The sequence below is a fragment of the Elephantulus edwardii genome, unplaced genomic scaffold (genome assembly GCF_000299155.1).
Source record: "Elephantulus edwardii isolate Elephantulus edwardi_28Jun2011 unplaced genomic scaffold, EleEdw1.0 scaffold00170, whole genome shotgun sequence".
NCBI classification, from domain to species: Eukaryota; Metazoa; Chordata; class Mammalia; order Macroscelidea; family Macroscelididae; genus Elephantulus; species Elephantulus edwardii.
Window position 1 is genome coordinate 3,795,385 of NW_006399920.1, and position 11,081 is coordinate 3,806,465.

The window sequence follows — 11,081 nt, forward strand, 5'->3', positions numbered from 1 at the left end:
AATATATAATTTTATTGTACTAATATATAATTATGTATTATAACCTTTTTTCCCCTCCCCTGTTTGGGCATAGGATTAAGGGTGATGGCTCTTTGCAAAACGTAGGTCTTGTAGTTAGATATGATGTGGCGTTCTTACAGATCCATGATAAAGCGCAGCAAGAGCAAGAAAGAAGCTTTATTGCTTTTAAATCACTAGACTATTTCAATTATTTGTTACCATAGCAAAACCAAATCTATATTAACAACTGCAATCACATAATTAAATATGTTATGTCCTTTCTTAAAATTCAGCACTTCTGTTGTTAGGTATCATTGATACAGCAACAAAATGAAACTCTTCTGTTCTATAATCACTGTTGTCGCACTACCCGGGCCCGTTGTTGCAACCACTCTATCAAGTCATCTCACTGAGGATCTTCCTCTCTTTCACTGACCTTCTATATTACCAAGTATGTCTTTCTCCAGCATCTGACTCCTCCTGATAACATGTGTAAAGTAAGTAATATAAAGTCTTAACATCCTTACATCTAAGATGCCTTATTGCTGGCTACACTTCCTCCAAGAGAGATGTGTTTGCTCTTTTGAGAGTACATGGGAAATTCAATATTTCTCATCAATATCACAGTTCAAGTTTCAGAGAATTTTTTCAAAAACAATAAAAATAAGGATATTCATTTAAAAGCCTACTAATAAATAAAACTTACATTTCTTAGCATGTATAATCTTCTGATGATTGTGCAGTATACATCAGGGAATCTAGTGATACACCATCCTGAAGTTAAAAAAAGGAATGGTGCAGATTTGATTAACGTGCACACTGGACAGAGTGGAATTCAGTCTCGTTAACAGCAAAAAGCTATGGTTGCAAGACCTTAGAAAAGAAAGGGTGGACACTTCAGGCTGAAATCGATAGCTAGTGGCCACCAAAGGAGCTCTGATGTAAGTTTGGTTCAAAAGACAAATTGCTCTTTTATTGACAGCAGTCCTCTGCCGTGACCTGTCAAGGGAATGTGAAGGAAGCTACACGATTGCAAAATTATCAGGGAAAACACATCCATCTCAGGGGATAACATTTCCAAAGATTTCTTTTCTGAATAAATGACTATAAAAACACTTGAAAATCACAGGCCCTATTCTCAACAGGTTAGTTAATTCCAACATTACTAATCTATTTATAATCCTGGCTTGGCACAGTCACAGCGGCAATGTTTTCTTGGTTTTTTTCTCTCCAAGGACTTTTTTGGTATTTGATTGAATTTTTCAGAAAACTCTCAACTTCCTTAAACTTAACTTTCAGCAGCTTTCTTCCAGAATCTTGTAAATGCTGACATATAGAGTTTGTATAATGGTAAAAAATAATTGGGAATATTAAAGTATTTTTTTAAAAGTCCCATTAAGTAGTTATGAAAGACTACGTGCAAAACCCCTCAGACAGTGACAGGCACATGATCACAATTCCTCCCTTCATACTACAAATGCTTGTCATCTCAGGTCAAAATTTCATACTACAATAATTGGTATGATAGCAATTAACCTTCCACAACAAATGGGGAATTTGTAAGAAATAGCAGTTGCTTTCAAAATCACCCTCCTTTCAGTTATTGGGACATAACTTTTCCACATGCAAGATTTCAAAGAGGAAATCAGTAGTGTTTTTCTAAACCACGTATTCTTACTTGACTCACTACTCAATTATATCAGACTCATACCTTCTTCCAACTTTTATATGCTTGAAGTCAGAACCTCTTAGTTTTAATCATTAAAAAGATATAATCACATGTGTCAATCATATTTTGCTTCTCCCCTATTCTATTTCTATTGAAAATCTCATCTGAAATTTCCAAAGTTATCCACAGAATATAGTTCTTTTACAGCCCCCTGTCTTTTATAACACTTTCTTCAAAATGCAATTTTATCTTCCACAGTGACAGACCTCAGGGTAAATAAAAAACAAACAAAAAACAATAACTAGTCTCATAATGCATTTCTGATCAGTTAGTTGCTCATTCCACATATGACAGATGTCATGGTTTTTGTTTATACTTTTTACTAAGGAATAGGGTCTGAATTAACAATTTTTCTTTACAAAATAAAAAAAATCACTTTTTTCTAGAAATGAATGTGCCATAAGAAGTAATTTTTTTTCAATTAACAAGTATTGCTCTTTTCAATTCAACGAATATGTATTGTATGTAGAATGTCTTTCCTTTTGAGAAAAGAATATATTTTCAAATCAGAGATAATCTAAGGTCAAATCCTAATTGTATCATTTGCTGTGTGTGATATAAAAACTCTAAACATATATATCTGACTCCTCACATTAGCAATTATAGTATTAGCACCTACTCCAAAGAATTTTTGTTAATAAGCACATAACATATGTAACTCTCCTATCAAAGCGTCTAACATATAGTTATTATTTAGTGCTATAGAGTTGACTCCAACATATGGTCAAGCCTATACAATAGAACAAAACCCTGCCTGATCGATCCTCCATTGTCACAACCTCTGTTGTAAGTAGACAGACCCACTGGAGGGTCAGCTATGAGTCAGTTCTGACTAGATGGTACACAACATCTATAGAAGGCAGTCTGGTGTCTTATCAAAAAGTTGGAAATAGAAATATCGTTTTTGTTTTGTTTCAGTTTTTATTTTGTATTGTTTTGCTTGTGAAGTTTTTATACATTTTGTTTCACACTATTCTTTATTCACATTATGTTTATTTCATACAATCATTTCCAATTATTATTTTCTATAAAATTAATCACCATTGAACTATGCCCACCATTACCCTGTATTTCCAGATCCCCACCAGAAGAAATATTGCTCAGCCCAATTATCTCACTACTGAGAATGCATCCTAAATAAATAAGAGCTGTGATGCACACTCATGTTTATTGCATCATTTTCCCCAAATGGAGCCTTCAATAGAAACTGCAGTAGCCTAACTGCAAACAAAATATTCCTGAAGATGATCCAAAAATGGCTATAACAGCACTTTTATGACCAGAAGTTCAAGTAAGGTTTAGATGAAGCAATAGCACCAGGATTATCATTGTTGAAGTTAGATGGATCCTGCCTAAAAGCAAAGAATACAAGAAGAATGCCCATTTGTGTTGTATTGACTATACAAAGGCATTTGGCTGTGTGGATTATAAGAAACTATGACTAACATTGAGAAAAATGGGAACCCCAGAATACATAATTATGTATGAGAAATCTATACCTAGATCAAGAATCTGTTATAAGAATGGAACAAGGAAACACTGCATGGTTTAAAATCAGGAAGGATAGTAACCAGGATATATCTTCTCTCCATATATGTATTCAGTCTGTATACTGAGAAAATAATTCATGAAGCTGGATGCTTTATAGAGAAATGTGGCATCAGAATTGGAAGAAGATTCATCAGCCCTCATTATGCAGACACACAATATCGCTTGTTTAACCTGAGGAGGACTTGAAACACTTTCCGCAGAAGATCAAGGATGTTTGATATGGATTATACCTCAGCATCAAGAAATGAAAGATCCTTACCACTGGGCCAATAGGCAACATCATGATAGATGGAAAAAGGATTGAAGTTGTCAATTAATTCATCTTGCTTGGATTAACAATAAACACGCTGTGTATTAGCAGTCAGAAGACCGGGAGACATTGAATCAGGCAAGTTCACTATCAGGGACTTATCCAAAATACTGAGGACAAATGGAATTAGTTTGAATACTAAAATGTGCCTGATTCAAGCAATGGTCTTTTCAATCATTTGCTATGTATCTGGGAGATAGACAGTGAATAAAGATGACAGAATAAGAAATGGTGCCTTTGAGTTGTGATGTTTGAGAAGAGTATCGAATATCCCAAAGACTTTTCAAAAGAACAAACAGATATGTCTGGGGGAAAGCGCAGACAGAGCGCCCCTTGGAGGCAAAGATGATGAAGCTTAGTTTCTCATACTCAGAGAAAGAGAGGAAGACCACCAATGAGATGGATTTACACAGTGACTGCAGCAAAGGGCTCAAGTGTGTCTGAGATGATAAAGATGCATGTAGCAGAATAGGGCAGAGTTCAAGTCTAATATTCATTGGGTCAGTATGTGTCGTACTTGACTCAATGGCACCTAATAAAATAACAACAAAATTGTCTGGAAAGAATAATTTTTCAAACTGCTTTCAGAAAATACCAAAACATTGAAAACCCCACTGAGCACAATATTAGATTTGCACACTTAGGATTACCCTGACTTAGAGTCATCTAGACAAGAATTGGCTTTTTATTTTACTTTCAAGTAAATTAGCCACTACCACTCTAGGATGATTTAGTAATGAGAGAAAGGTCTCAGGCTTTTTTTTATAATAAGGCCATGAGGGTGTCCAAAAAAAAAAAAGCCATTGGGAGGGAAAATGGAAAATGCAAATGCAAGCATATCAAAAATGTTGGAACAAATTGTATTAGGTAAAATTATAAACAGAACCCTTCACGTAGTCTGTAAATGAAAGTTTAACAGTGAACTTCTGATATAATGTGAATGTACACAGGACAAAGTTATTTGTAAATGACATTTCATTGAAAATGTAATAAGGTCCCAAATGCCATACTTTCCTAGAAAGAAAATACAGTGTTTCTTACATTTTCATGAAATTGGTATCTAATAAAACCTCAGTGAAGGTGGAGTCCCATCACATCATAGATAAAATTAAAAACATAAACTTTTTCAATAAAGCACTGTATATTTTCTCTAATGTATGTTGATGACTGGGTTTTATGCAGATGACACAATTTATATTACCCAGCCAGCAAACACTGACATTTAATTTCCAGATTTGGATCATTTGTAACAAGAACCAAGAAAAAAATAAAGTCGTGCTTGCAGATAAAATGATCATGATACTCTTTAGAGAAAGATATAAATTAGAAGTATCTCATAAATCACAGATGACTTTAACTAAAGTCATGGAGAAATTGTTGTCAAGAAATAATATTCTACACTACTTCATTATCAAAAATTAGAAGTAGATTGTTCTTTAATCAAAACCAAGTCAGTTGAGACGCTCATGTAAACTAGCATTACTTTTCAAAAATATTTTTTCCTGTCTAGGCTTCAAATACTGTTAGTTCTGGGGGTTTTCATCAAATAAGTATTATACATTTAACATGTTATCACAATAAACTATAGCAGAAAAGCAGGAATATGAGACAGACAAACACACCAACTCGCTGCCTATGGCAAAAGTGAGAAATTTTTAAAAAGTTTATGTTAATAAAAGAACACTATGGAGGGAAGTAAACAAAGTAAGTAATCCGAGGTTTATAGTTACATTTTCAATTTTTAGGAACTTATATTTCTGCTGCAAACAAGTATGGATTCAAGGAGGTGAAACAAAAGGCCAGAAGACACACTAGAAAGTTTTAATAAAGGGTTGTTTTTATTTTGTACCATGAAGTCGATTGAGAATCATGGAGACCCTATGCACCACAGTTGTGAACCCTGTCATATCCTGAGCCAATCTCACTGTCTACAAAACACCTACCCCTATTATCTGTTATTGTGTCATCCCATCTCATCCTGGGTCCTCTTCTCTTGCAGTGTGTCTCTATCCTCCAAGAATGATGTCCTTCTCCAAGGACTAGGCTATCCAGGAAATAGGCCCAAAGTATGTGAGATGGAGCTTCAAAACCCTTGCCTCTGAGGTGTATGTTTGTTCACCCTCTTCAGGAAAGACTTGTTTGTTCACTTGGCAGCCCATGGTGTGCTTAATACTCTTCTCCAACACTGCAACTCAAAGGCATAGATTCTTCTTCTGCCATCCTTAGTCACTGTCCAGCTCTCTGAAGCATAGTAAGCAATTACAAAGACCATGTCCTGGATCAGATACATCTTAGTCTCTAGACTGACATCATTGCTCTTTGGCACTCTGGAGAGATCTCTGACAGTACATTTTCCCAGTACAATTCATCTTTTGGTTTCCTGACAGCTGGTGCCAATCAGGTGTTGTTTTAGAATCAAGTAAGTGGAAATAGTTAACAATTTCAATCTCTTCTCCATCTATCATGGTGCTGCCAATTGGCCCAGTGATAAGAATCTTTGTTTTCTTTTTTTTCTATAATTATATTTTATTAATTTTCATAAACATTTACAGAGATTTTGGGCTTCCACTCATTCATTGTTGCACTATTCTCTCTACCCTCCTCCCAGTTTGTTCTTGTCCAAATGCCACAGTGCTTGTCAAAGCCAGTTCTGATTAATCTTCTTTGTCAGTGTGTCCTTTGCCATTCCCTATCACTCCTCCCTGAGAGAGACTTCACCCTGAGTCATAAGGAAAAGGGGATGGCGTATTCTCTTAGCTACTTCCTGCTGAAAAGGGACGCTGTGGGTTTCAGGGTGAAGGTCTTCTCTCACTACTCTAAAGGGCCCCTTTGGCAGTAGGAAACGCATAGACTATTATGGAGATTGATTTTGGAATTCAGATGCACTCTTATTGATTGTGCTTGGCTGTACATGTACATATCCTCCAAGATGTATCATGGGGGTGTTGCAACCTAGAAGACACAAATTTGACTAACAAGTTATAAGTACATGAGTCCAAAAATTATGGAAAAGTAAAAGAAAAGATTCTTGAGCTTCAATCTACATTGAAGATTGCAGTCCTTGACCTTTTGTAGCTAATACTTCAGGTCTTCCTCAGTATCAGCCAGCTAGGCTTATCATCTGCACAATGCAGACTGTTGAAGAGTCTTCCTCCAATCCTGATGCCACATTCCTCCTCATAAAGTCCAGTCTCCCTAAATAATTTGTTAGCGCTAATGAAGAAAATGGGCTATTGTACTCACTATATCAGTGAGTAGATGGGTAGGAGTAGACATGGCAGTCATATAAGGAGGAAAAAAAGGAGTGAAGAAAGAGCAAGCAGGAGCCTACTTAGGGATAGAAGTCACTCTAGTTAGCTTTGTGATCAGGGCAACTGATTCCTTTCCTCTTAGCATGAAGACAGAACACCATAATGGGAGAGCTAAGTCCTTGTGTTTGTCCTGGGAAAGAAATATCCAGTAAAGTGGACTTCCTGGAGTAACTTAACTAAAATGTGTATGCTAAAATACAATTGACTGATCAAAAGTACTTTAATTTCCTAAAATATGTAGAGAGAAATAGTACATCTCAACATTTTCACATGCACAATTAAAAGCAAATGTGCTCTCTAAGTTGTTTTAACCTTTTAAAAAAATGCTTCAATTTGTTGCTCAGAAAGTCACTATGCATTTCAGTCAGTCTAACAGCACTTAACTATAGGCACTCTATAGGAAAAATCTGGCTTTCTTCCTAAACAATCTTAAACAAGTAATATATAAATCATCCAAAGAAATTACCAGATTACTTTCTTCTTTTCAAGTACATGCTAAGCATGTGAGAGCTGGACAATGAGTAAGGATGGCAGAAGACTTGATGCATTAGAGTTGTAGTGTTAAAGAAGAGTACTGAACATCCCATATACTGCCAAAAGAATGAATAGCTATGTCTTGGACAAGGTGCACCTGGAGTGCTCCTTGGAGGTAAGGATGACAAACACTTCATCTCTCATACTTTGGGCATGTTGCTAGGAGAGACTATTCTTTAAAAAGGATATCCTACCTGGAAGGGTAGAAGGTCAGTGAAAGAGAGGAAGACCCCACTGAGATGGATTGACATGACAACTGCAGCAATGAGCTCAAGAATATCAGAGGTAGTGAGGATGGCACAGGATAGGACAAGATTCAACTCTATTGTTCATGAGCTTGCTATAATTTGTATTCTTTTTATTTTAATTGTGGTGGTTTGTTTCCTTTTTTTAACATTTATTGAGATTTTAATGAAAGTTTATACAGAACTTGGATTTCCATTCATTCTTGCACATTCTCCTCCATGCCCCCCTACCCTCCAGTTTGCTTTTTTCTTCAGGGAAAAAAATCTTTCATTGTTATACAGACACACACCCCCACCCACTTTGCTATGCTCTTGCTATGTCAATAATGCTTAATCATATATTCCTTTTACACAGTTCTCTCCCTCATCTATTTCAATGCCATATACATTATTTATTCCCTTTTTTCTTAGTTTCTGCCCAACCTCATGTCAGTCCTGTTTTATAACAGTGGCAATTATGCTGTACTTGTCTTTTTGTGACTGATATATTTTACTCAGCATAATGTCCACCAGCGTCATCCATTTTGCAAAGTATTTCATGAGTTACCTTTGAAATTGCAATGCAGATGCTTACCACTAGGTGACCACAGCTCCTTAATAAGAGACAAACTGAGATCAAGCCTAGAAGCGCTAGACCAAGGTATAAAGACACTGCCAAATACAACCAGAAATGCACAATCTAAAGAGGATAAAATCGATGCATGGGACCTTCTAAAGATTAAATCCATGTGTGCATCAAAAACTTTTCCCAGCACAATGAAAAGAAGACCTACAGACTGGGAACAAAAATTTGGTAATACCATCTCATTCAAGAGTCTTATAACAAAAGTTTACAGAATACTCCTGGGCCTTCACAAGAAAAAGACTGGTAACCCAATTACAAAATGGGCAAAAGATATGGAAAGAATTTTCACAGAGGAAGATATTTTAATGGCAAACGGACACATGAAGAAATGCTCCAAATCACTGGCAATAAGAGAGATGCAAATCAAAACCACAATGAGGTACCATCTCACTCTAGTAAAAGGGGCAAAGTTTAAAATGGCAGAAAGTAATAGATGCTGGAGAGGATGTGGCAAGAAAGGAACTCTTATACATTGTTGGTGGGATAGTAAAATGGTGCAACCACTCTGGAAGGCAGTTTGGTGCTTTCTCAAAAAGTTGAACATAGAAATTTCATATGACCCAGCTATTCCACAACTTGGAATATACCCTGAGAATATGAGAACGGAGGCACAAACTGATATTTGTACAGCAATGTTCATAGCAGCATTATTCACCATCACAAGAACATGGAAACAGCCTAAATGTCCAACCACAAATGAATGGATTTAGAAATTATGGTACATTCGCACAATGGAATACTATGCAGCATGCAGGAACAATAACTTTTTACCTGACTTGGGGAGGACTGGAGAGCATTATGCTGAGTGAAATAACTCAGTCTCACAGGGATAAATATTGTATAAGACCGTTATTGTAGAAGAAGTATAAGGATCCAGGAGGGGTGGGAGAGGCTGGAAGCAGAAGGATATGGATATACAGGGGGAAGAGGGGATTAATTTTTGGATTGTACAATTTGGTGAGTGGGGTGGTGAGACAAATTGAATTTGTATTAGAATTTTGTAAATAAAATAGTGGAAAAAAAAGTCAGCTTGGGGAGGGGAAAGGGAGTAAAATGTGCAACAATGAATGAATGAAAATCTAACTTTTCTGTAAACTTTTGTTAAAGTGACAATTAAAATAAAAAATTTTCTTTTAAAAATAAATAAATAATTTTTTTTCAAAATTACCTTTAATGTTTTAAAATTTTCTAATACATCTGATAGTCTCCAGTCTTGGAGCATCCTGTGTGAAGTAGTTGGATTCTGGAGGGTAGTTTGTTTTAATTGAAAGTAGGTGTAAACAGTTGGGTGGGTTTTTACTCATTAACAATCAAATTTAAGCTGACTGGTCTTTTGGATTTAGTTAACAATCAGCTGTGGGCTGAAAGCCTTTTATTTAAGTCAGTCAGGACCTGGCAGGCAGCCCTTTGTATTTAAAAGTTAGTTGGGCCCAAAGGCTACAGTTAATTGTGTTTGGGGGAAACATCCATTCTAAATGGTATAGCACTTGTTTGTCAGTTTACAGTATTGAGATAACTTGGGGTTGTTGTGATAGTAAAAGCTATGCCACTGGTGTGTCAAATTCCATAAGTGTTATCATGGTGGACAGGGGTTTAGTAAAGCTCCTCAATTAAGACAGTCTAGGAAGCAGGATTAGCATCTATTTCTTAAATAACAGGCTCTTGAAAACCCTATGAACCCTAGAGGAATGAGGCTAATTACAGTGTAGTGGTAGAGCCCAGATTGGAAATCAGTTGAAATGAGGAAAAACAATAACAAACATTGTTTAATTGTTGGAACATGGACTGTACATAGCATGAAATGTTGAAAAACTGGAAATCATTAAAAATAAAATGGAATTAGTGAACATCAACTAATACTAGGCATTAGTGAGATGAGATGGACCAACTTTGGCTGCTTTGAATCAGATAATCATATGGTATACTGTATTTAAAGACCTCTCAAAATTATTGAGGAATTATGATGTCTGTTTGAGGACTAAGGTATGTCTGATTCAAGCTATAGTCTTTCTGATCACTTGTTTTGCATCTGAGAGCTGGACAATGAGTAAGAATGACAAAAGAAGAATTGATACCTTTCAATTGTGTTAGAGAAGAGCACTGACCATGCCAAAAGAACAAATAAATATGTCTTGGAGAGGGTGCAGCCACAGTGTTCTTTAGAGGCAAGGATAATGAGGTTTTGCCTCATGTACTTAGAGTATGTTGTAAGAAGAGCTATTCCTTGGAGAGAGACACCATCCTTGGAAGGGTAGAGGGTTGGCAAAGAAGAGGAATATTCTCAACAGGTGGATTGACATGGTGATTGCCACAATGGGCTCTTGTGTGTCAGGAAGTGTGAAGATGGCACAAGAGACTATGGTATTCAGATCCGCTATTCATAGGTCCACTGTGAGTCATTCTCAACACAACAGCACCTAACAAGAAGACATCTGATAGGGAGCCCTAGTGGCTTAATAGTAAGAAACTATCTGGCCAACAGACTGGAAAAGATTCATATTTATTCCCATTCCAAAAAAAAAGATGATTTTAAGAGTGTGAAAATTATTGAACAATATCACTAATATCACACACAAGTGAAATCTTGCTGAAGATTAAAAGACTGAAATTAATATAGTCCCTATAGTTCTCAGCTGAATTAAACTCAAGTTTCTATAGTTCTCAGCTAAGTTAAACTCAGGAATTTTTCCATTGTCCCTGGTAGAGCCCCACACCCAGCTGTATCCAAGGCAACAGTATTTCAAGAATGGCTAGCAGAAAGGCAGAGCAAACAAGC